Raw genomic sequence first — 25,302 nt, forward strand, 5'->3', positions numbered from 1 at the left:
GGTCTTTTCAGAATCCTTTCTGTCCCTGCCTGTTGTGGACATTTATTAATAGTGTCACTTGGTTGATAGTCTGTTAATTTTAATCTCATTTGAATTTGATTATCTTTATCTATTTACACTTCAAAGGCCGTTCCTTGAATTCCGAAGGAGCTACTCTTTCATTTCACCATTATGCAAAGTATGTTGTCATGTATATTACGTGTAGGTGCTTTCATGCCACTAATTAATAAAGGAGCGCTGCAAGGATGGAAGGAAAATATTACAGTAGGGTACAGCCAATTTATACACATAGTGCCATGACTTCCCACACTTGGGGACCAATCCTATAGTCCCTAATCTGAGTCTACTGACCCCAGTTGGAGTGTTTTCTGAATAAGGTCCCTAGTGTATGACAGACCCACCCAACCAGGGCAAACTAACTGACAGACTATTTCTGGGAACAGGTGAAACCATGAACACATTTTTGTCAGTAGCCCACACACTGCAAAATCAGAGAAAACATTGCACGCTCCTGCTTTCGGTCAACTCGGGAATTACTCTTAACAAAGCAGCAAAAAGTCATAATGAAAATGTGGGTTTTTAAGGTGGCAGTCTTCCTTTAAATGATGTACAGTAACATAATGTGACACATTTTCATTAAAATACTCCACTAGAATGTAAATTGCTTAGAACGGTTTGAATTGCTTCAGATACATTTTAATGTACTGGGGCGGCGTTAGGTGAATTTTAAAAAGGGAGACACACTTTTTTCTTGTTTAATTAATAAAACCTAGAGTTCCCCTGTATTACAGTAGCAGACATATTGTAAAGAGTACAGTGGACAAGCCTTATGCCTACGGACCATTCAAAGTGGATAATGTATCATTAATGGGAAGCATTTTAATTGTGCTTCATTTCTAACCTACAGTGAAGGCAGCATACAAGTACCCCATGCATTAACTTTTCCTTACTTTAATAAGGGCAAAATTCTACTGTCAGGTGTATTTTTCCTATTTAACTTGTGATATGCAGTAGATCACTGAGCATGAGCAAAACACCTAACAAATGTGTCTACATCTCATTTTCACTGCATGGATATAGTTAATAGGAGGGGCATAGTAGAAATGTGCAGATACACTTGGCTTGTGTTCAGCCAATAGCTAAGCTTGGTGTCAAAGGGTATGTGTACACTGTGATGAAGACCCACAGCTGCATATGGCCTGGGACAGCTGGCTTGGGCTCGTGGGGCTCAAGCTCCAGGGCTATAAAATTGCCGTGTAGATGTTTGGACGAGGGCTGCAGCCCAGCTCTGAGACCCCATGATAGGAAGGGCCTCAGATTTAGGGCTCCAGCCCAAGCCTGAATATCTACACTGCAATTTTGTAAAAAGTCTAGGCCAGGGCATTAAACAGGAACATTATTAACAAGGGAAGTCTGTTAATTGATGAGTTGGAAAGACATTACCTATTTTTGGTTCATTAATCCCCATAGATTTTTTTTTTAGCATATCTAATCTAATAATTGCTTGCAGTGCAGTCCCAAAACATGAGCTTCAGCATTCAGCCTATTTTAGTAGGTTACATCCAGACATATCTGTGCACCTTTTTTCAGGCTGTGTTCTGACTAAAGGACTTAGATCTAAAAAGTCTCTTTCTACTGAACTAGAAATGACACTGACAATTATTTTTAACACAAAAAGGGGAACTAATCAAATATCTAGGTCTTCTGGTTTTGTTAACAAGTACAGGAGAGCAAATATACATGCACACACTGGAATATTCACTTTGATTTGCTTCTGGAATAAGTGAGGCATAGCTGCTCATTCTTCTGCATGTGGCTTTTTACTTTGGCCTTGTTGATACTAATATTTGCTTTAGAGGTTGAAAGTGAAGAGTAGTGCTTTACTCCAAAAATCTGATCCGCTTGTTTGCGTGTGAACCTTTTCTGTGTCATCTTAAAGTTCCATCGTTCCCTCTCTGTTTTTCAACAAGAATAAGTGGTTAAATGCAAACATTTCCCCCCCCCCCCCACATCTAAGATAAAAGGAAATGTATGTCAGTGTATGCAGACAGTGAAGGTAAAACAGCACAATCTGTTAGGAGAAAGATGTCCATTTCAGCTTCCGAGGGTTGAATGGGAAAAGTATCTTTTTTAAAATGCTTCAAAAATACTGACTTCTGTACTTTCAATGAAAGCTGAGTGTCTTTGTCTTCCATGGCAGCCACATGCAAAGGCAGAATGTAATGATGATGATGATTTTCATCCATACCTCTAGAAGCGCTTTACAAAGATATCATTGTCCCCATGATACTGAAACTGAGGCACAGAGAGGTGAAAAAGACTTGCCCAAGGTCACTTAACAGACCAGTGGCAGAGCTGGGAACAGAATCCAGGTTTTCTGCGTCCTAGTCTAGTGCTCTGTCCATGAGATCATGCTGTCTCACCATTCAAATCCTAAGTAAACTCTTCACACTTGTGTTTAAAACAAACAAAACTAGAGACATGACTTAATGTCAGTAGTACAGAGCAAAACTAAAAAAGTGAACATGATGATTTCTCGTTGACGATGCAAAACAGAGGAGGCTGCTCCCAGAAAAAAAAAAAGTATATTGTGGAAGCATCGGTTGAAGAGTCAAATTGGAAGAACAAATTTTTCTCAAATTTGAAAATGTTCAGATAACTTGTGGCCTCATTATTTTCCCTTGCATTTTCCTCTGTTTTCTGAGTCCAGTGGCACTAGACCTGCATGAACCAAAATAACCCAAGAAAAATCTGTCCTTGCGCAACTTTTGGTTGGGCTGGAAATAGAAGATACTGCAAAATTCACAAGAGCCTATATCTGCAAGGTTTCCTGACCAATTTCTTATGGACAGAGACTTCTCTACCCTAGAAATCATAACTGATGAGTGGACCATGCCCATAAAATTACAGATGCACTTGATATGCTCAGAGTTTTGATGCCAAACTTCTCCCCCTGTGTAAATTTAGCAAGTACATTGTAATCCCTGTCATGCTGCTCCCAGGTTGCAATAGGCAACTCTTCACAGGCACTCAGCCCTTCGCTGCTTCTCTCCATACCTCTCCTCCCCTTCTTCTGCCATTGCTGAAGACCAGTGATTAGCTCTTCCCCTTAAACAAATCCAGGAAAGAAGTCAACCAAACAGAATTTTCACTCCCTTTAGACTACTGGTCACACCCCACCATGCCAGTCTTCCCCCTAAAGTGTTGTATTTATTGCATTTATTTTTCATTGTGCACATGGCAGCTTGGAGTCATCTATACAGTTCTGGTTTACAAAGTCATATGTTAAAACAGACCTTAAAAATGACCAAATGTCAACTCGAAAGAATTTGAGGAATAAAATCTGTGAATCCCAAAGGAACTCTCAACCCCTAACACTGGTTTCAGAGTAGCAGTCGTGTTGGTCTGTATTCGCAAAAAGAAAAGGAGTACTTGTGGCACCTTAGAGACTAACCAATTTATTTGAGCATAAGCTTTCATGAGCTCCAGCTGATGAAGTGAGCTGTAGCTCACAAAAGCTTATGCTCAAATAAATTGGTTAGTTTCTAAGGTGCCACTAGTACTCCTTTTCTTTTTACCCCAAGGGTATGTCTACACTACGGAATAAGGTCGAATTTATAGAAGTCGGTTTTTTAGAAATCGGTTTTATAAATTCGAGTGTGTGTGTCCCCACAGTAAATGCTCTAAGTGCATTAAGTGCATTAACTCGGCGGAGCGCTTCCACAGTACCGAGGCAAGCGTCGACTTCCGGAGCGTTGCACTGTGGGTAGCTATCCCACAGTTCCCGCAGTCTCCGCTGCCCATTGGAATTCTGGGTTGAGATCCCAATGCCTGATGGGGCTAAAACATTGTCGCGGGTGGTTCTGGGTACATATCGTCAGCCTCCCGTTCCCTCCCTCCCCCCGTGAAAGCAAGGGCAGACAATCATTTCGCGCCTTTTTTCCTGAGTTACCTGTGCAGACGCCATACCATGGCAAGCATGGAGCCCGCTCAGGTAACCGTCACCCTATGTCTCCTGGGTGCTGGCAGACGCGGTACGGCATTGCTACACAGTAGCAGCAACCCCTTGCCTTGTGGCAGCAGACGGTACAGTACGACTGGTAGCCGTCATCGTCATGTCTGAGGTGCTCCTGGTCGCCTCTGTGAGGTCGATCAGGAGCGCCTGGGCAGACATGGGCACAGGGACTAAATTTGGAGTGACTTGACCAGGTCATTCTCTTTAGTCCTGCAGTCAGTCCTATTGAACCGTCTTATGGTGAGCGGGCAGGCGATACGGACTGCTAGCAGTCGTGCTGTACCATCTTCTGCCGAGCAGTCATGAGATGTGGATGGCATGCAGTCCGTCTGCTGCCAGCCAAAGATGTAAAAGATAGATGGAGTGGGTCAAAACAAGAAATAGACCAGATTTGTTTTGTACTCATTTGCTTCCCCCCCCTCCCCTGTCTAGGGGACTCATTCTTCTAGATCACACTGCAGTCAAGATGCAGCGAGGTAAATCTAGCCATGTATCAATCAGAGGCCAGGCTAACCTTCTTGCTCCAATAAGGACAATAACTTAGGTGCACCATTTCTTATTGGAACCCTCTGTGAAGTCCTGCCTGAAATACTCCTTGATGTAAAGCCACCCCCTTTGTTGATTTTAGCTCCCTGAAGCCAACCCTGTAAGCGCCCCTCCCAGCGTCAGAGCAATGGCAAACAATCGGGCATCTGAGAGTGCTGTCCAGAGCAGTCACAATGGAGCGCTCTGATGGGGCTAAAACATTGTCGCGGGTGGTTCTGGGTACATGTCGTCAGGCCCCCGTTCCCTCCCTCCCTCCGTGAAAGCAAGGGCAGACAATCATTTCGCGCCTTTTTTCCTGAGTTACCTGTGCAGACGCCATACCACAGCAAGCATGGAGCCCGCTCAGGTAACCGTCACCCTATGTCTCCTGGGTGCTGGCAGACGCGGTACGGCTTTGCTGCACAGTAGCAGCAACCCCTTGCCTTCTGGCAGCAGACGGTGCAATACGATTGGTAGTCGTCCTCATCGTGTCCGAGGTGCTCCTGGCCGCGTCGGCTGGGAGCGCCTGGGCAGACATGGGCGCAGGGACTAAATTTGGAGTGACTTGACCAGGTCATTCTCTTTAGTCCTGCAGTCAGTCCTATTGAACCGTCTTATGGTGAGCAGGCAGGCGATACGGACTGCTAGCAGTCGTACTGTACCATCTTCTGCCAGGCAGGCAAGAGATGAGGATTGCTAGCAGTCGTATTGCACCATCTTCTGCCAGGCAGGCAAGAGATGGGGATGGCTAGCAGGCGTACTGTACCATCTTCTGCCAAGCAGCCATGAGATGTGGATGGCATGCAGTCCTTCTGCACCGTCTGCTGCCAGCCAAAGATGTAAAAGATAGATGGAGTGGGTCAAAACAAGAAATAGACCAGATTTGTTTTGTACTCATTTGCCTCCTCCCCTGTCTAGGGGACTCATTCCTCTAGGTCACACTGCAGTCACTCACAGAGAAGGTGCAGCGAGGTAAATCTAGCCATGTATCAATCAGAGGCCAGGCTAACCTCCTTGTTCCAATAACAACGATAACTTAGGTGCACCATTTCTTATTGGAACCCTCCGTGCAGTCCTGCCTGAAATACTCCTTGATGTACAGGCACCCCCTTTGTTGATTTTAGCTCCCTGAAGCCAACCCTGTAAGCCGTGTCGTCAGTCGCCCCTCCCTCCGTCAGAGCAACGGCAGACAATCGTTCCGCGCCTTTTTTCTGTGCGGACGCCATACCACGGCAAGCATGGAGCCCGCTCAGCTCACTTTGGCAATTAGGAGCACATTAACCACCACACGCATTATTCAGCAGTATATGCAGCACCAGAACATGGCAACGCGATACCGGGCGAGGAGGCGACGTCAGCGCGGTCCCGTGAGTGATCAGGACATGGACACAGATTTCTCTGAAAGCATGGGCCCTGACAATGCATGCATCATGGTGCTAATGGGGCAGGTTCATGCTGTGGAACGCCGATTCTGGGCTCGGGAAACAAGCACAGACTGGTGGGACCGCATAGTGTTGCAGGTCTGGGACGATTCCCAGTGGCTACGAAACTTTCGCATGCGTAAGGGCACTTTCATGGAACTTTGTGACTTGCTTTCCCCTGTCCTGAAGCGCATGAATACCAAGATGAGAGCAGCCCTCACAGTTGAGAAGCGAGTGGCGATAGCCCTGTGGAAGCTTGCAACGCCAGACAGCTACCGGTCAGTTGGGAATCAATTTGGAGTGGGCAAATCTACTGTGGGGGCTGCTGTGATGCAAGTAGCCCACGCAATCAAAGATCTGCTGATATCAAGGGTAGTGACCCTGGGAAATGTGCAGGTCATAGTGGATGGCTTTGCTGCAATGGGATTCCCTAACTGTGGTGGGGCTATAGATGGAACCCATATCCCTATCTTGGCACCGGAGCACCAAGCCGCCGAGTACATAAACCGCAAGGGGTACTTTTCAATAGTGCTGCAAGCTCTGGTGGATCACAAGGGACGTTTCACCAACATCAACGTGGGATGGCCGGGAAAGGTGCATGATGCTCGCATCTTCAGGAACTCTGGTCTGTTTCAAAAGCTGCAGGAAGGGACTTTATTCCCAGACCAGAAAATAACTGTTGGGGATGTTGAAATGCCTATATGTATCCTTGGGGACCCAGCCTACCCCTTAATGCCATGGCTCATGAAGCCGTACACAGGCAGCCTGGACAGTGGTCAGGAGCTGTTCAACTACAGGCTGAGCAAGTGCAGAATGGTGGTAGAATGTGCATTTGGACGTTTAAAGGCGCGCTGGCGCAGTTTATTGACTCGCTTAGACCTCAGCGAAACCAATATTCCCACTGTTATTACTGCTTGCTGTGTGCTCCACAATATCTGTGAGAGTAAGGGGGAGACGTTTATGGCGGGGTGGGAGGTTGAGGCAAATCGCCTGGCTGCTGGTTACGCGCAGCCAGACACCAGGGCGGTTAGAAGAGCACAGGAGGGCGCGGTACGCATCAGAGAAGCTTTGAAAAACAGTTTCATGACTGGCCAGGCTACGGTGTAAAAGTTCTGTTTGTTTCTCCTTGATGAACCCCCCCGCCCCTTGGTTCACTCTACTTCCCTGTAAGCTAACCACCCTCCCCTCCTCCCTTTAATCATTGCTTGCAGAGCCAATAAAGTCATTGCTGCTTCACAGTCATGCATTCGTTATTCATTCATCACACAAATAGGGGGATGACTACCAAGGTATCCCAGGAGGGGTGGTGGAGGAGGGAAGGAAAATGCCACACAGCACTTTAAGCACAGCACTTTAAAAGTTTACAACTTTAAAATTTATTGAATGACAGCCTTCTTTTTTTTGGGCAATCCTCTGTGGGGGAGTGGCTGGTTGGCCGGAGGCCTCCCCACCGTGTTCTTGGGCGTCTGGGTGTGGAGGCTATGGAACTTGGGGAGGAGGGCGGTTGGTTACAGAGGGGCTGCAGTGGCAGTCTGTGCTCCAGCTGCCTTTGCTGCAGCTCAACCATACACTGGAGCATACTGGTTTGGTCCTGCAGCAGCCTCAGCATTGAATCCTGCCTCCTCTCATCATGCTGCCGCCACCTTTGAGCTTCAGCCCTGTCTTCAGCCCGCCACTTACTCTCTTCAGCCCGCCACTTACTCTCTTCAGCCCTCCACCTCTCCTCCCGGTCATTTTGTGCTTTCCTGCACTCTGACATTATTTGCCTCCACGCATTCGTCTGTGCTCTGTCAGTGTGGGAGGACAGCATGAGCTCGGAGAACATTTCATCGCGAGTGCGTTTTTTTTTCTTTCTAAGCTTCACTAGCCTCTGGGAAGGAGAAGATCCTGTGATCATTGAAACACATGCAGCTGGTGGAGAAAAAAAAAGGGACAGCGGTATTTAAAAAGACACATTTTATAAAACAGTGGCTACACTCTTTCAGGGTAAACCTTGAAAGTTAACATTACATACATAGCACATGTGCTTTCGTTACAAGGTCGCATTTTGCCTCCTCCCACCGCGTGAACGGATTTTGGTTGAATGCCAGCAAACATACACTGCAATGCTTTGTTCTACAGTGATTCCCCAGTACGTGTTGCTGGCCTGGAGTGGTAAAGTGTCCTACCATGAAGGACGAAATAAGGCTGCCCTCCCCAGAAACCTTTTGCAAAGGCAGAACCGCAAATGCCAGGGCAAAGTAATCCTTTCACATGCTTGCTTTTAAACCATGTATAGCATTTTAAAAGGTACACTCACCAGAGGTCCCTTCTCCGCCTGCTGAGTCCAGGAGGCAGCCTTGGGTGGGTTCGGGGGGTACTGGCTCCAGGTCTAGGGTGAGAAACAGTTCCTGGCTGTCGGGAAAACCGGTTTCTCCGCTTGCTTGCTGTGAGCTATCTACAACCTCCTCATCATCATCTTCTTCGTCCCCAAAACCTACTTCTGTATTGCCTCCATCTCCATTGAAGGAGTCAAACAACACGGCTGGGGTAGTGGTGGCTGAACCCCCTAAAATGGCATGCAGCTCATCATAGAAGCGGCATGTTTGGGGCTCTGACCCAGAGCGGCCGTTCGCCTCTCTGGTTTTCTGGTAGGCTTGCCTCAGCTCCTTCAGTTTCACGCGGCACTGCTTCGGGTCCCTGTTATGGCCTCTGTCCTTCATGCCCTGGGAGATTTTCAGAAAGGTTTTGGCATTTCGAAAACTGGAACGGAGTTCTGATAGCACGGATTCCTCTCCCCAAACAGCGATCAGATCCCGTACCTCCCGTTCAGTCCATGCTGGAGCTCTTTTGCGATTCTGGGACTCCATCATGGTCACCTCTGCTGATGAGCTCTGCATGGTCACCTGCAGCTTGCCACGCTGGCCAAACAGGAAATGAGATTCAAAAGTTCGCGGTTCTTTTCCTGTCTACCTGGCCAGTGCATCTGAGTTGAGAGCGCTGTCCAGAGCGGTCAGAATGGAGCACTCTGGGATAGCTCCCGGAGGCCAATACCATCGAATTGTGTCCACAGTACCCCAAATTCGAGCCGGCAACGTCGATTTAAGCGCTAATCCACTTGTCAGGGGTGGAGTAAGGAAATCGATTTTAAGAGCCCTTTAAGTCGAAATAAAGGGCTTCATTGTGTGGACGGGTGCAGGTTTAAATCGATTTAACGCTGCTAAATTCGATCTAAAGTCCTAGTGTAGACCAGGGCCAACACTGCCTCTTTCAGTAACCGTGGCAGTTTGCCCTGAAGGTTGTCAGACTTGGGTGCCATCAAACCAAAGGAAGAAGAAAATCCTGGAGCAAAGAGCTCCCCATAGGAGACACCTGTCTTGCAGTCCCTTTCCTCACCCCCGTCCTTCCAATTTCAAATAATGGCAAATCAGAACTCTGTGCATATAAAAATGACAAGAATGATATGGCATTGCAAAGGCTTTGCAATACATTTTCAATCTAGTGTGCATGAGAGGAAGTAAAACCTTGGAATAAATGTAGGGTATTTTAAATTTCTGCCAATGACTTTATTTTCTGATGTGTTGACCTTTGTGCCAAGAGATGTTGCAAGATTGGCAGACTTAATTTTCCTTCAGTCAAACTGAAACTGAGCACTGAGCTGGAAGGCGCAGCGTATGAAAGACATTTGACATGGAAGCTAATGAAGAGTTTTAAACTGATCAAGTCTGTGCCATTGTTCCCACGGTGTACATGCTTATTTTTCTTTCTGAAGGAAAAACAGTGCTTCCAATAACAATTAAGAATGAGGCAGTGATTCTGCTCTTCTCTATAGTAGATTTACAAGGTTGTATCTACATTCACCTATTTACATTGGAGTGAGAGAGAGAATCTGACCCTAACTCTCTATACTGGAGATTAATCTAGTCTTCAGTACACGCACTGCTTGATCTGTGATAAGAGAAGATGTGCAATTCTGCATATGTAGAGAGCCAAATTCTACCCTTAATTACACTAGTGCAAAGCTTCCGTTTAATTCAGTGTATGTAGGACAAGCTTTGGCCCAGTGCATTTTGATGTGAACTGATTAGCCCACACCATGCATTGCACTTTGTTATAAAGTGGTCATCAAGGAGTTAACTGGATTATTCAGAGTATTATGGGTTGGGGCCATGCTCCCCCCCGCTTACTTTCTATTTAGTTTCTATAAGTTTTCCACCAGCACTTGTCTGAATTCTCTCATTACTAATGCTACAAAACAATCTGTTTTCAGCATATCCCCTAGGACATTTCCGAATGAGCAATATTCTGTTAATCTTTTTAGCATGGCTGCATACACAGCTACACTTTCACCTTGCCTCTTCATTCCACTATGAAACTTGAAACGTTCCACGATAATGCTTGGCTTTTTGCATGCTTTGGCTCTGTCCTCTAAACTCTTATCTTCTTATGAGGTTGTAACAAACTCCTTAAAAGGCAGCAGGTTTTACTGCCACAGACACTGAGGAAAATTGCTTTGTTTGTCCTTATCGATAATCTTATTTGCAAGAAAATACTAGCCCAATCTTTCCATATATTGCTGCCAATCTTCATTTCCTGCCTTAAAACTCCTGAATTTCCCCATAAATTGCCATTCTTATGTTTTTCCTCATCACGAGTTTTGAAAAGGGATCTCTCAGTACTAGTGATGGGATTGGGCCCGGCTCCCTGCTCTGGGCATTGCAACCTGGCACATGTAAATTCCCTCAGGTTGTAACACCTCCAGAGAGGCTCCACCACCTGGAGAGGCTCATAAGAACAGCCATACTGGGTCAGATCAAAGGTCCATCTAGCCCAGTATCCTGTCTTCTGCCAGGTGCCCCAGAGGGAATGAACAGGTAATCATCAAGTGATACATTTCCTGTCGCTCATTTCCCAGCTTCTGGAAAACAGAGGCTAGGGACAAATACCTGCCCATCCTCACTAATAGCATGGATGGACCTATCCCCCCATGAAATTATCTAATTCTTTTTTGAACCCTGTTATAGTCTTGGACTTCACAATATCCTCTAGCAAAGAGTTCCATAGGTTGACTGTGCATTGAGTGAAGAAATACTTCCTTTTGTTTGTTTTAAACCTGCTGCCTATTAATTTCATTTGGTGACCTCTAGTTCTTGTGTTATGAGAGGGAGTAAATAACACTTCCTTCTTTACTTTCTCCACAACAGACATGATTTTATAGACGTCTATCATATCCCCCCTTTGTCATCTCTTTTCCAAGCTGAAAAGTCCCAGTCTTATTAATCTCTTCTCATATGGAAGCTGTTCCATACCCCTAATCATTTTTGTTGCCCTTTTCTGAAACACTTTGAATTCCAATATATCCTTTTTGAGATGGGGCGACCACATCTGCATGCAGTATTCAAGATGTGGGTGTATCATGGATTCATATAGAGGCAATATGATATTTTCTGTCTTATTATCTTTGCTTAATGATTCCCAACATTATGTTTGCTCTTTTGACTGCCGCTGCACATTGAGTGGATGTTTTCAGAGAACTATCCACAATGACTCCAAGATCTTTCTTGAGTGGTAACAGCTAATTTAGACCCCATCATTTTATATGTATAGTTGGGATTATGTTTTCCAACGTGTATTACTTTGCATTTATCCACACTGAATTTCATCTGCCATTTTGTTGCCCAGTCACCCAGTTTTGAGAGATCCTTTTGTAGCTCTTCACAGGCTGCCTGGGACTTAACTATCTTGAGTAGTTTTGTATCATCGGCAAATTTTGCCACCTCAGTGTTTACCCGTTTTCCCAGATCATTTATGAATATGTTGACTAGGACTGGTCCCACTACAGACCCCTGGGGGACACCACTATTTACCTCTCTCCATTCTGAAAACTGACCATTTATTCCTACCCTTTGTTTCCTATCTTGTTACCAATCCATGAGAGGCTCTTCCCTCTTATCCCATGACAGGTTACTTTGCTTAACAGCCTTTGGTTAGGGTCCTTGTCAAAGGCTTTCTGAAAATCTAAGTACACTATATCCACCGGATCCCCCTTGTCCACATGCTTGTTGACCCCCTCCAAGAATTCTAGCAGATTTGTGAGGCATGATTTCCCTTTACAAAAACCATGTTGACTCTTCCCCAACAAATTATGTTCATCTATGTGTCTGACAATATTGTTCTTGACTACTGTTTCAACCAGTTTTCCTGGTACTGAAGTCAGACTTACCAGCCTGTAATTGCTGGGATCACCTTTGGAGCCCTTTTTAAAAATTGGCATCACATTTAGCTGTCCTCCAGTCATTTGGTACAGAAGCTGATTAAATGATAGATTACAGAGTATAGTTAGTAGTTCTGCAATTTCACATTTGAGTTCCTTCAGAACTCTTGGGTGAATACCATCTGGTCCTGTGACTTATTACTGTTTAGTTTATTTATTTGTTCCAAAACCTCCTCCAATGACACCTCAATCTAGGACAGTTCCTCAGATTTCTCATCTAAAAAGAATGGCTCATGTTTGGGAATCTCCCTCACATCCTCACATATACTGGTGCAAACTGGATTCTCTGGAGAACAACAAACAAACAAAGGACTTTTGGATAAATAGCCTGAGTTTAAACTGATCCAGGAAGTGGACAGAACCTTCAGTCCAAGGGGGCAGGCCCAGTACTTGCAAAAAGGTTTTAAGGACTGACACCTGCCAGAGCCCTGGTTGGATTTTGGTGTGATATCTGGGAGGGGGGGTTTAGTATGTGTGTAGGCTCTTTTAATGTTTAAATATGTTTTCTCTGTAATGCTTTCACCTTAAGAATAAATGTGCTTGCTTAGAAAGAGCTGTGTGGTAACTTATAACTGTGGACAATTAACCTGTTCCTAGCCTTTGAAGAGAAAGTAAAGCACGAATGCAGCCCTGTTTAGAGTGGGTAACTCACCATGTAGGCAGGGAACTGTGCAGCCTAGAGAAACCCAGCTCAGGAGGAGGAGAGATGACTAAGGAGCCTGGAGCCCTTGCTGCACCACAGAGGGGAAATACAGGTGCTGGTGCCCTGAACTGAGACACACCCATTGACTAGGGAGCCTGCTTCCACTGCTGGCAATAGGTATAATTGAAAGTGGCACCATCATTGACCCATCACCCCCCGGTTCTAAAACCTGGCTCTGCCACTGCACAGAGAAACACTCTTTACTTAAAGTACTGCAGGCTGGGAGGGCTGCTTTATTCAACTATGTACAGAGTGCGGGGGGGGAACACACATGAACAAAAACAGAAAATAAGGGATGGGTGGAGCATGGCTCCCAATGCACAGCTACAGACTAGGGACCGAATGGCTAGGCAGCAGTTCTGCGGAAAAGGACCTAGGGGTGACAGTGGACGAGAAGCTGGATATGAGTCAGCAGTGTGCCCTTGTTGCCAAGAAGGCCAATGGCATTTTGGGATGTATAAGTAGGGGCATAGCGAGCAGATCGAGGGACGTGATCGTTCCCCTCTATTCGACATTGGTGAGGCCTCATCTGGAGTACTGTGTCCAGTTTTGGGCCCCACACTTCAAGAAGGATGTGGATAAATTGGAGAGAGTCCAGCGAAGGGCAACAAAAATGATTAGGGGTCTGGAACACATGAGTTATGAGGAGAGGCTGAGGGAGCTGGGATTGTTTAGCCTGCAGAAGAGAAGAATGAGGGGGGATTTGATAGCTGCTTTCAACTACCTGAAAGGGGGTTCCAAAGAGGATGGCTCTAGACTGTTCTCAATGGTAGCAGATGACAGAACGAGGAGTAATGGTCTCAAGCTGCAGTGGGGGAGGTTTAGATTGGATATTAGGAAAAACTTTTTCACTAAGAGGGTGGTGAAACACTGGAATGCGTTACCTAGGGAGGTGGTAGAATCTCCTTCCTTAGAGGTTTTTAAGGTCAGGCTTGACAAAGCCCTGGCTGGGATGATTTAACTGGGAATTGGTCCTGCTTCGAGCAAGGGGTTGGACTAGATGACCTTCTGGGGTCCCTTCCAACCCTTATATTATATGATTCTATGATTCTAACCCATAGTACTCTGAGTAACCCACTTAACCCGTTGATGACCACTTTATTACACACTTAATTTTTGATAAGACCTTCTCCTTACTTAATAGGATAATGACAAAAGGCCAAATTGTCTGCTGCCACAGGGAAAAAAAAAACATTACAGGGGAAAACTTACTATTAAATACTCAGCATGGTCTGTTGTTTGTTTGTATTACAGTATCGCCTGATATAGGGCTAGGCAATGTGCAAACGCATGAGAGAGAGGCCCTTTCCCAAAGAACTTACAATCTAAACAAAGGGTACGTGAAAGGAAGCATTATCATCCCCATTTTGCTGATGGGGAGCTGAGGTGCAGAGAGATTAAGAGATTTGTCCAAGGCCAAACATTCTGTAGCGGAAGCAAGAACTGAACACACATCTCCTGAGTTCCAGTCTTCAGGATAGGAGATATATGAGTGTATGAAGGGGGCAAGGATTCATCTTACATCCTGTCCCTGGCTTCGTGGAGTCTCAACAGGGCATTCCCACCAAGCTGCTTTTGGGGCCCCTCTTCCATCTGGCACCACGTTTCACTCAAGAGCCATGCTACCTTTGACCCACTGCCCACACCTGCATCCATTCCTCCCTTTCGTTTTCCACTGAGAGGGCTGAAGCTGCAGAACAGGAATGAATGCTATGAAAAGCATTCTCCTCTCCTCTCCTCTCTTTCCCTCTCCTCCCTCCATCATTCCAGCAGAATTTCTACTTCTTACATCTGCTCTGTATTGCCAAGAGGCTAATAAAGCCCCAGAGTAATAATTCATTCCAACATCCACAGACCATCTTTTTCTATGCTAGGAAGTCATTTGTTCTACCCATAAGAATGAATTTGGATCAGTCTTTTAATTTTGCTTTCTATCTGAAATACAACTGTTGGTCACTTTTTTCTGGCATATCAGTCTTCTTCCCCTTGCAGAATCCCAGGGTGAAATTTTGGTCCCAATGAAGTCACCAGCAAAACTCCCACTGGCTCTGGTGGGGCCAGGATTTCACCCCAAGTGTGTGGCTATAAGAAGTTTCTCAAGTTAAGCAATGTACAGGATGAACTGCCCTCAAACAAGAGCTATTAAGAGTTTGGAGCACAGCCAAAAGAGGAAACAAGGTTGTTATTGGAATGATTTTAATCATGATAGACAATTAGCAAAGCTTAATTATATTGAGAAAGAAAATCGGAGTGAGTGGCAGTAATGAATTTCCCTAGTAAATCTCTTGTGTCTCAAAATAAAACTAGCTGACCTATAAATAGAATCAAATTAGAAGAGGTGTTTACCCATAAGGGTCAGATGTTTACCTCACTGAGCTTTCTACTAGTGTGGCTTTTGCAATGTGTTCTTTCTTAAATGTCTTTATCTCATGGGATAATAATCCCAAAAATGGAATTGCATTTTGCTATTCAGATGGCATCCAGGGCCTATAGGAAGAAACAGGATGCAAAAACGATTTATCTGAGCTTGATAGTATTAAAAGTTAATGTGATTATAGAGCCAACGATATTTAAAATATTGCCTGGGGCTAAAATAAGTATTAGTTACGTCTTAGTAGGTGATTTTTTAATTTTTTTGCAAAAGCTTTAATATTTGCTGAGAAATTTCTAGCTAAAATAAAAATATTAAATTGAATACCATCAAACATTTATTGAAGAATTCCTATAACTTCTACATGAGTAGCCTGTAGGTCTAGAACTGGCTAGGGGAGGGAAATGATTTGCCTGAAATCTACAGTGCCATTTAAATCATTAAAGTTTTTAATAGCTCTGTAATAAGGGAGCTTATAAACTAAAGAAGCTTCTGGGGAAAGCAAAGAAGCCCTTCTGAACAGTTTTATGTGGCACATCTTCTTATTTAATTGCAAAACATACTTTACAGAAGTGGGGGAGGCATTTTTAAAGCTCAAGAGGCCAAAGTTGAGTCCACAGGTCAAATACGCCCTGTTGAGCCACACAAAGCAGTACCTAAATGCTGCTCCCATGTTTGTTGGTGTAAACCTTAAGTGACCCCAATAAAGTCAATGATGTTAGTCCATTTTTACGTGAGTGTGCATGAGGACCAAGATTATCATTTTACCTTTACTACAGTGGTTCAACAAGCAGATACCTCTGGTCTGCTGATACATGCATTGGAAATTCTCTTCATGTGTGGGTTCCCGGGGGAAGCGCTGGGTGCATGACTCTATGAAGTTGGAGAGGAAGCCACATAAATGTATGGTGTGTTTGGCTGGTAGTTATGAAGAGTATCCAGTCACAGCTCTGGCCGTCTTCAGTGCCGAAGACGATCCCAAGAGGCAAAATTCAGATACGGATCCTGTCTCCAAACTACTCCCCACCACAAAGTCTGAGTATGTTTGGAGCTGGGTTTTGGTTCAGGCAATTACAGGGATGGGCTCAGCAACAAATTCAGAACCAGGCTCAAATTCTGAAGTCCAGTGTCTGAGGCTTTAGTGTTGGCCTAATTTTAGCTCAAACCTCCTAATCTGTTATCTGCACACCATCCCTATATGACAGATGTGAGATTCTGCTTTTCCTGATGCTTCATTTGGCATCCTAGCTTTGACAGTGAAAATAACATTTTCAGAAACCCACTAAATGAGAGATTTTCTTTCCATTTATTTTCAAAAAAATAAGAGAGTTAAACAAATTAGAGACCTTTCCCATTAGGCTATTCCTAGGAAAATGCTGTTACTGGAGTGTAGAGAATCCCTACCTATAACTGAACGTCTTTCTTCTTAGCTCCTAAAACACAAATATTACCTTTAGCATTCTAAATAACTAATTCTGTGAGATCACATTCAATTCTTTGCTTGCAGGAAGGGAAGCAAATCTGCATTATGGGATATTTTATGAATCTGTCTTTTTTATATTTTAGTTTTCCATTTCTATTAATATTGTACTTTCATAGGAAGCTGAAATAATATCACAATTATTACATGTAAGCCATTAATAACAGAGAAGATGTAAAAATTCACGACCATCATTGCATTTAAGAGCACAGTGAAGTCAGCCTAGTTATGTTTGGTTTGTGCATATGTAATGCCGACAAACCCTGGATGTCAGTGAGCTGGATCGAACCTGGGATCTCTGGAGCTTAATGTATAAGCCTCTACCGCATGAGCAAAAAGCCAACTGGCTGTTTAGCTAAGCCTGTAAGGCAGACTCATTAATCTCTTTCTGTCTCTGTCTCAGTGCCACTAGAGGGGACAGAACACCATACCCAGTAGGTGTGTGGGTTACACATAGAACTATGTAAACTAATATAGCTCAAAGCCTTTCATCTGTAGTCAGTTCTATTTTTGAGTTAGCAGAATTCTAGTCGTGACAGAGATGGATCACATTCTGTTTTGAGTTACATCAATGTAGTCCCAGCATCATTGAAATCAGTGGAGTTACTCAGGATTTACACCACATCAGAAGCTAGCTCAGTGCACACTGTATTCAAAATAGTTTCTTTTTTTATATAAATAATAATAATAAAGTAAGTCCTGTTCCTCTTGAAAGCAATGGCAAAATGGGTTGAGATACAATGAAGGGAAAGCTTGTCCTGCTCAAGGCTGCTTTAGGCTCCAGGTCTAGCAGGTAAGCACATTTTGGAAACCTAAATTCACGCTAAAAGTATGAAAGAATTAAACAAGATAAATACATATGTAAACATTGGGACAGATCCTCAGCTGATGTAAATTGTCTTGCCTTCATTAACTTCAATGGAGCTGTGACAATTTCATACCAGTTGAGAAACTATACATCAGAGAATACTAAGGCCTGGTCTACAGTACGCAGTTAGGAGGATGCAAACTAGCTTTTGGTTGTCTTGTCAATTTCAGTGCTCCATCCTGGAGCCATGAAATTAACAAGAAATCCCGGCAGGATGCCCCTGGTTCCCTGCTCAAGGAGGCAAGAAGCCCCAGCGACTGGCCCCCATTCTCAGCTGGGTGAAGGGAGCCAAGAGCCTGGGGGTAGCTGGCCTCCTGGCGGGGAGCTGCATGGAACTGAGAGCCCTGGCTCCCAGCCCCCACACTCTGGAAGCACTCGTGAGGATGATGCCTGCCACCGACTGAGGGTAGTGTGGACATCGGTCACCACAGTAATTACTGTGGTGGCTCTAAGTCATAGAATCATAGAATATAAGGGTTGGAAGGGACCCCAGAAGGTCATCTAGTCCAACCCCCTGCTCGAAGCAGGACCAATTCCCAGTTAAATCATCCCAGCCAGGGCTTTGTCAAGCCTGACCTTAAAAACCTCTAAGGAAGGAGATTCTACCACCTCCCTAGGTAACGCATTCCAGTGTTTCACCACCCTCTTAGTGAAAAAGTTTTTCCTAATATCCAATCTAAACCTCCCCCACTGCAACTTGAGACCATTACTCCTCGTTCTGTCATCTGCTACCATTGAGAACAGTCTAGAGCCATCCTCTTTGGAACCCCCTTTCAGGTAGTTGAAAGCAGCTATCAAATCCCCCCTCATTCTTCTCTTCTGCAGGCTAAACAATCCCAGCTCCCTCAGCCTCTCCTCATAACTCATGTGTTCCAGACCCCTAATCATTTTTGTTGCCCTTCGCTGGACTCTCTCCAATTTATCCACATCCTTCTTGAAGTGTGGGGCCCAAAACTGGACACAGTACTCCAGATGAGGCCTCACCAATGTCGAATAGAGGGGAACGATCACGTCCCTCGATCTGCTCGCTATGCCCCTACTTATACATCCCAAAATGCCATTGGCCTTCTTGGCAACAAGGGCACACTGCTGACTCATATCCAGCTTCTCGTCCACTGTGACCCCTAGGTCCTTTTCCGCAGAACTGCTGCCTAGCCATTCGGTCCCTAGTCTGTAGCTGTGCATTGGGTTCTTCCATCCTAAGTGCAGGACCCTGCACTTATCCTTATTGAACCTCATCAGATTTCTTTTGGCCCAATCCTCCAATTTGTCTAGGTCCTTCTGTATCCTATCCCTCCCCTCCAGCGTATCTACCACTCCTCCCAGTTTAGTATCATCCGCAAATTTGCTGAGAGTGCAATCCACACCATCCTCCAGATCATTTATGAAGATATTGAACAAAACCGGCCCCAGGACCGACCCTTGGGGCACTCCACTTGATACCGGCTGCCAACTAGACATGGAGCCATTGATAACTACCCATTGAGCCGACAATCTAGCCAGCTTTCTACCCACCTTATAGTGCATTCTTCCAGCCCATACTTCCTTAACTTGCTGACAAGAATACTGTGGGAGACCGTGTCAAAAGCTTTGCTAAAGTCAAGAAACAATACATCCAAGTCAACCTAACATAGGTCAACTCAAGTCTGTAGTGTAGACATGCTCTAAGAGTACACAAATATCTGAGATAGTCTTGAGTAAATACCTGTTGCAAAAGAAACATTGGTTGCTATAAGGGTGTGTAGTGATGAGAGCTATGGTTGCCAAATTTTAATTCTTTTGCATTCAATTGCTGTAAGGGTGCAAACTCCTTACAATTCTGTTCCCTTCCTGGTGTTTAATAACATACTGTCATCGTAAGGAACCTTTTGGCTGTACATTTTTTCCTCCATTCACAGCAATTGTACAATTGCATTTTGACTCCCTTTGAAGCATCAACAATTGTCCACTGCAGAAGATGGAATACCAGACTTGATGGACCAGTAGTTTGTATCCAGTTTGGGAAGTTGTGTAAGATCCCATGAAGTCAGAACTCTGCATTCATAATTCCATTCATAAAATAAAAAAGTGACTCAGGATGTGGATTGTGAAATGTTGTGGATACTTTTATCTCCAAGAAACAAAAGCCAGATGATGTAGAGTGCCTAAAATTAACTCTACCCGTTGTATTTTGGTTGTGCAATGCCATCCTTTCCCTCTAGATCAGGGGTGGCCAACCTGTGGCTCCAGAGCCCCATGCGGCTCTTCAGACGTTAATATGCGGCTCCTTGTGTAGGAACCAACTCCGGGGCTGGAGCTATAGGCGCCAACTTTCCAATGGGCCAGGGGGTGCCCACTGCTCAACCCCTGGCTCTGCCGCAGGCCCTGCCCCCCCCCCCCCGAGTCCGCCATGCCCTCGCTCCTCCCACTCCCCCCCAGAGGATTGGCGGGGCTGCCAGTGGGTGGGAGGCCCTGGGAGCGAGGGGTGGGGAGCTGATGGGGGGCTGCTGACTTATTACTGTGGCTCTTTGGCAATGTACATTGCTAAATTTTGGCTCCTTCTCACACTCAGGTTGGCCACCCCTGCTCTAGATGTCTGCTCTAATGTGGCAGGCAAATGAAATGTTGCAATGTTCAGAAGTACTGCACTTGAGTGCTCCAAGATTCTTGTACATTTTAGCAATTGGTCTGCACAGAGGAATGGAAGAGAAAAGCAAAGATTAGATAATATGCAAAAAGAGATCAGGGAAGAACCCAGAGTATTAGCTTTGTGTTTTTAAGATCATAAAGTTGAGCATTTTATTTAAAATAATATGGTTGCAGTCCTCCTTTGTGAAGAGAATTTATATCTTTTTTTTTAATAGGATGCAGAGAGCAATGTGATTGAAAATAAAAAATGAATTCAGTGAGGGTGGGTTTAGGGCTTGTCAACTGCCTCCCTTTCAATGGAAGAATTCTAAATACAAATCACTTTTATTTTATTTTACAAAAGCAGATTAAAACCTCTTCCAGAAAATTAAAAGCCATCTACTGGTATTGCCAGAATACGGTACTTATCCAATGCACCAGAGCCAAAGCCCACAGAAAAGGAAGCAATCACCATGCGTGTTCTGTTATACAGTCAGGTATTCCCCCCCCCCCCCACTGCTATAGGTGATAACACGAGTACCCCAGCAAGCTGTAAGGTTGTTTCAGTTTTCCTTTTTGCAAGTTGCTAATGTGGCTTGCTCTTGCTTTGGATGGTTGCATGTATGAGGCAGGTTTCTGATTTGACTTTGTCCTTTTTCTTGACTTTGTTTGGTTCATGTTAGTTTTGGTTTGTTTGTGTCCATAGTTTTTTGTACTTTGCTGAAATTCTATATTTATCTCTGTGGTGCTCCTTTCCTGGTAAATCCCCCTCTGCTACTGGCTCCTTGCCCTTGGGAAAGTCACTTACTCTTTCTTTGTCTTAGTTGTAATTACAGTTTTATGTTTCAGCACAATACATCTCATGCAAGTAGTCTTGCTGAAGTCAATGGGACTGCTCACATGAGTAAGAACTCCTTCAATGAGTAAGGGCTGCAGAATCAGGTCTATACGCTGTAAAACGGGGTAGTTAATTTTAGCCTATTCTCAGTTTGTCTTGTCAGTAAAACACTTTAAGGTAACGACTTAGGTGTATTTGATGATTGTTCATTTTGAAAGATGTCACTTTAAGAATTTCTAGAAGTTTCAAAACTGCCCTGTGGGAGATCTGTTCTATGCCAAAATGTCATTTCAGATTCGAGACTACATATTCCCCTGCACTTTCTCTATAAATGTTTCATAGCATCTGCATTTTTTATCATTGCACTTTCATGTGAACTGTGGATTCCTTATAGCTAACGTACAATGCCTATCTAAAGTGAAGTAAGTAATTTTTAACGGTTTTTTCCTCTGTCATAAGAGATAAAACTACCTAATTATTTCCCCCCTTACGTGCAGATATTTATATTAATATTTTAACAAATGGACTCTTTATAGTGTCATTCATGGATCCAGGTGTTAAAATTAGAACAACTGTGTCCTGAAAGGGAATGTTGTATCTGTTTTCTAATAGCTTAAAATTGATAGAATTAGGTCTTATTCCTTCAACAGTAGATCAAACTCATGAAACTTCCTACAAGTCACCAAACTGCATTACCAAACACTAATTAAGGTGAAATCCCATTATCATTTTGCATGCAGAACTCCCACGCAGTACGTCAAACGGATAGAAAGATAACTTTTAAAAAGATTGCTCTTGCAACACTGGGTACTCTGTGCGCCATTAAACCCATGATCCTTACCATTTCCAGTAGTTACCTTTATTGCCTGAGTCCTAATTCAAAGAATAGTGACTACTACAAACACTTCTGTAAAGGTTTATGGGATGGTAAATATCCATAGCTAAATTCTATGCAGGCCTATGGGGCTGTATACACAAATTAGACAGACACATAGCTGAATACAAGGAGTACCTTTCCCAGATCTGAAGAAGAGCTCTGCGTAGCTTGTAGCTTGAAAACTTGTCTCTGTCACAAACAGAAGCTGGTCCAGTAAAAGCTATTGCTTCGCCTACCTTGTCTCTCTAATATCCTGGGACCAACATGGCCACAACAACGCTATATATATATATATATATATACACACACAAATGTTTAATAATAATTGACAAAGGCGGAGAAACAGGTGACAGCAGACCTAGGGCAGCAATAACATGGGTAGCATTCAGAAACACAGAATCAGAGTCTCCTTTCTGTTCTGTGGCACAGGGGGAGCACAATGTGGCTGTGAAGTGGCCGCAGACCTTTTGGGCGTGGTTTTTGCTTCCAAGCAAGTGGGGGACGTGGCATAAACAAATCTTCATTGGGGCTTTGTGAGAATTCTTGGAGCATTCGTGGTGGGGGTGAAAGCATAGGCCAGGGGTGGCCAACCGGAGCCTGAGAAGGATCCAGAATTTACCAATGTACATTGCCAAAGAGCCCCAGTAGTACGTCAACAGCCCCCCATCAGCTGCCACCCACCGGCAGCCACACCGATCAGCGTCTCCCCCTCCCTCCTTCCCTCCCCGCACCTCCTGATCAGCTGTTTAGTGGCATGCAGGAGGCTTGGGGGATGGGGAGCGAGGGCACTGCAGGCTCAGGGGAGGGGCGGGAAGGGGTGGAGTGGGGGCAGGGCCTGCGGCAGAGCCAGGGGTTGAGCAGTGAGCACCCCCCAGCACATTGGAAAGTTGGCGCCTGTCGCTCCAGCCCCGGATTCGGTGCCTGTACAAGGAGCCGCATATTAACTTCTGAAGAGCCGCATGGGGCTCTGGAGCCACAGGTTGGCCACCCCGGCATAGACGGTAGGGGTAGGAAGAAGCATTAGTCAACATGCTCCTATGTCACTCCCTGTGACCAGTGGAATCCTGCCCTCTAGTGCTGCTTATTGCAGCATTAACTTGCAGTCTGTGGCTTCTACTAGGGCTAGCTTGAAAAAAATAACTGTTTTGTGAAAAATGTTGAGGTTTTGAAATTTGTTTTGATTCCACATTGCAATGAAAGTAGGACCTTTTAAAATCTTTTGCAAGATACCCAGTCTCCTGCAACAGCCCAGTGGTTAGGGCATTGTTGTGGGAGACTCAGATTCAAGACCCTGCACTCCCTACTTCAGAGGCGGGGTTTGAACCTGGCTCTCCCACATTCTAGGCTCTCTTTATCTGGTTTTAACCAGAAATTACACCCTGGACCCGAGCAACCTTCCAGACGAAATGTTCCTCTCCACTGGCATTTTCCGACAAAAAACAAACATTCAGTTGAAAAATTCCCCACCAGCTCCAGCTTCTACTATTCTTGCAGGGAGCAGGGGTACACAACCACAAACAGAGATGAGGTGGTAGGGATAGCACTCCATGCATCAAAGGGAGGGGAGAGAGAGCCTAAGAGAGCATGCAAAGGACTATACTGTCCACATGGATGTCCCAAAATCGGAAAAGATGGGACTAGGATTCTCCCCACAGATTCTTGTACTCTACAGTTGGAAGGCTATGCTCCTTGCCCCTTATCCCTCCTTTTTAGGGGTGAATACCCCCAAGTGAAGACTTATAGTTGTTGTACCAGATTTCCCCCTTCCGCGCGGTTTTGCATAGAAGGGGACGATATCGCCCTTTGCCTGTGTCTGCACTGAAATTCTTCTTACCATTTTCCACTATTGCAGCTGCAGTGGTGAGAGGAGCTGGAAAGAAGTCAGAGTACTAGCATTTTTAGCACATTATGGTCCAGTCCTGCTCAGAGCTAATCTAGATGTCATGGTGGTAAAAATACCAGCAGACTGCAGTCGCTGTCACGTTGGGTACGTTGGGATTCCCAAAATTACTGCCGGAGTAATCTTTGTTAGCTGGTATATTAATGACTGAGATGGGGTAGGAGAGAGGGTGAGTAAAGCCAAACAAAATCAAACCAGAGAGAGGTTGCATACATGTCTAGATCCCTCCTTTTGACTCACTGGCAGATGATGTCTCTTTCCACCACACCCTCCACCTCAGTTTCCCCAACTACTACCTTCTAAACTATCTTTTGATAAACAGGTACAACAATGGATATCCAGACAGTGGGTGAAATATAGCCGGTGCAAGATTGCCTTTTTCCAGATCTCTAAAGTAGGGAGAAGAATTGGCGTTAGGGAAGCATCCCCCTCTCTCCTCCCAGGGCATTTAAAGGATCAGGAGATCTCTCTCTCTCTCACACACACACACACACACACCAGACAGCCCCCCAACCTGAAGCAAATACTCACCAGCAACCACATACCACACAACAGAACCACTAACCCAGGAATCTATCCTTGCAACAGAGCCCGTTGCCAACTGTGCCCACATATCTATTCAGAGGACACCATCACAGGGCCTAATAACATCAGCCACACTATCAGAGGCTTGTTCACCTGCACATCCACCAATGTGATATATGCCATCATGTGCCAGCAATGCTCCTCTGCCATGTACATTGGTCAAACTGGACAGTCTCTACGTAAAAGAATAAATGGACACAAATCAGATGTCAAGAATTATAACATTCATAAACCAGTTGGAGAACACTTCAATCTCTCTGGTCACGCGATTACAGACATGAAAGTTGCAATTCTTCAACAAAAAAACTTCAAAAACAGACTCCAGCGAGAGACTGTTGAATTGGAATTCATTTGCAAATTGGATATAATTAACTTAGGCTTGAATAGAGACTGCGAGTGGCTAAGTCATTATGCAAGGTAACCTATTTCCCCTTGTTTTTTCCTAACCCCTCCACCTCAGACGTTCTTGTTAAACCCTGGATTTGTGCTGGAAATGGCCCACCTTGATTATGATACACATTGTAAGGAGAGTGGTCACTTTAGATAAGCTATTGCCAGCAGGAGAGTGGGGTGGGGGGAAGTATTTTTTCATGCTTTGTGTATATAAAAGATCTTCTACACTTTCCACAGTAAGCATCCGATGAAGTGAGCTGTAGCTCACGAAAGCTTATGCTCAAATAAATTGGTTAGTCTCTAAGGTGCCACAAGTACTCCTTTTCTTTTTGCGAATACAGACTAACACAGCTGTTACTCTGAAATAGGCTTATAGTTGGTCCGTTGCCACCAGGGCTCCCCCTTCCACTGTTTACCCCAAGCAACCTGCTAAGTGGCCATATTCAGGGAAAGATTAAGTGGCAAA

At 44.7% G+C, this 25,302-nt stretch overlaps 1 protein-coding gene across 5 annotated transcripts in view; it reads left to right on the forward strand.

The window, feature by feature from the left end:
• The window catches only part of DAB1 (DAB adaptor protein 1), a 697,001-nt gene that overhangs the window by 375,006 nt on the left and 296,693 nt on the right, over nt 1–25,302 (forward strand). The gene's annotated exons all lie outside the window — the stretch shown is intronic.

This window comes from Caretta caretta, chromosome 8 (genome assembly GCF_965140235.1).
Source record: "Caretta caretta isolate rCarCar2 chromosome 8, rCarCar1.hap1, whole genome shotgun sequence".
In the NCBI taxonomy this organism is placed as follows: Eukaryota; Metazoa; Chordata; order Testudines; family Cheloniidae; genus Caretta; species Caretta caretta.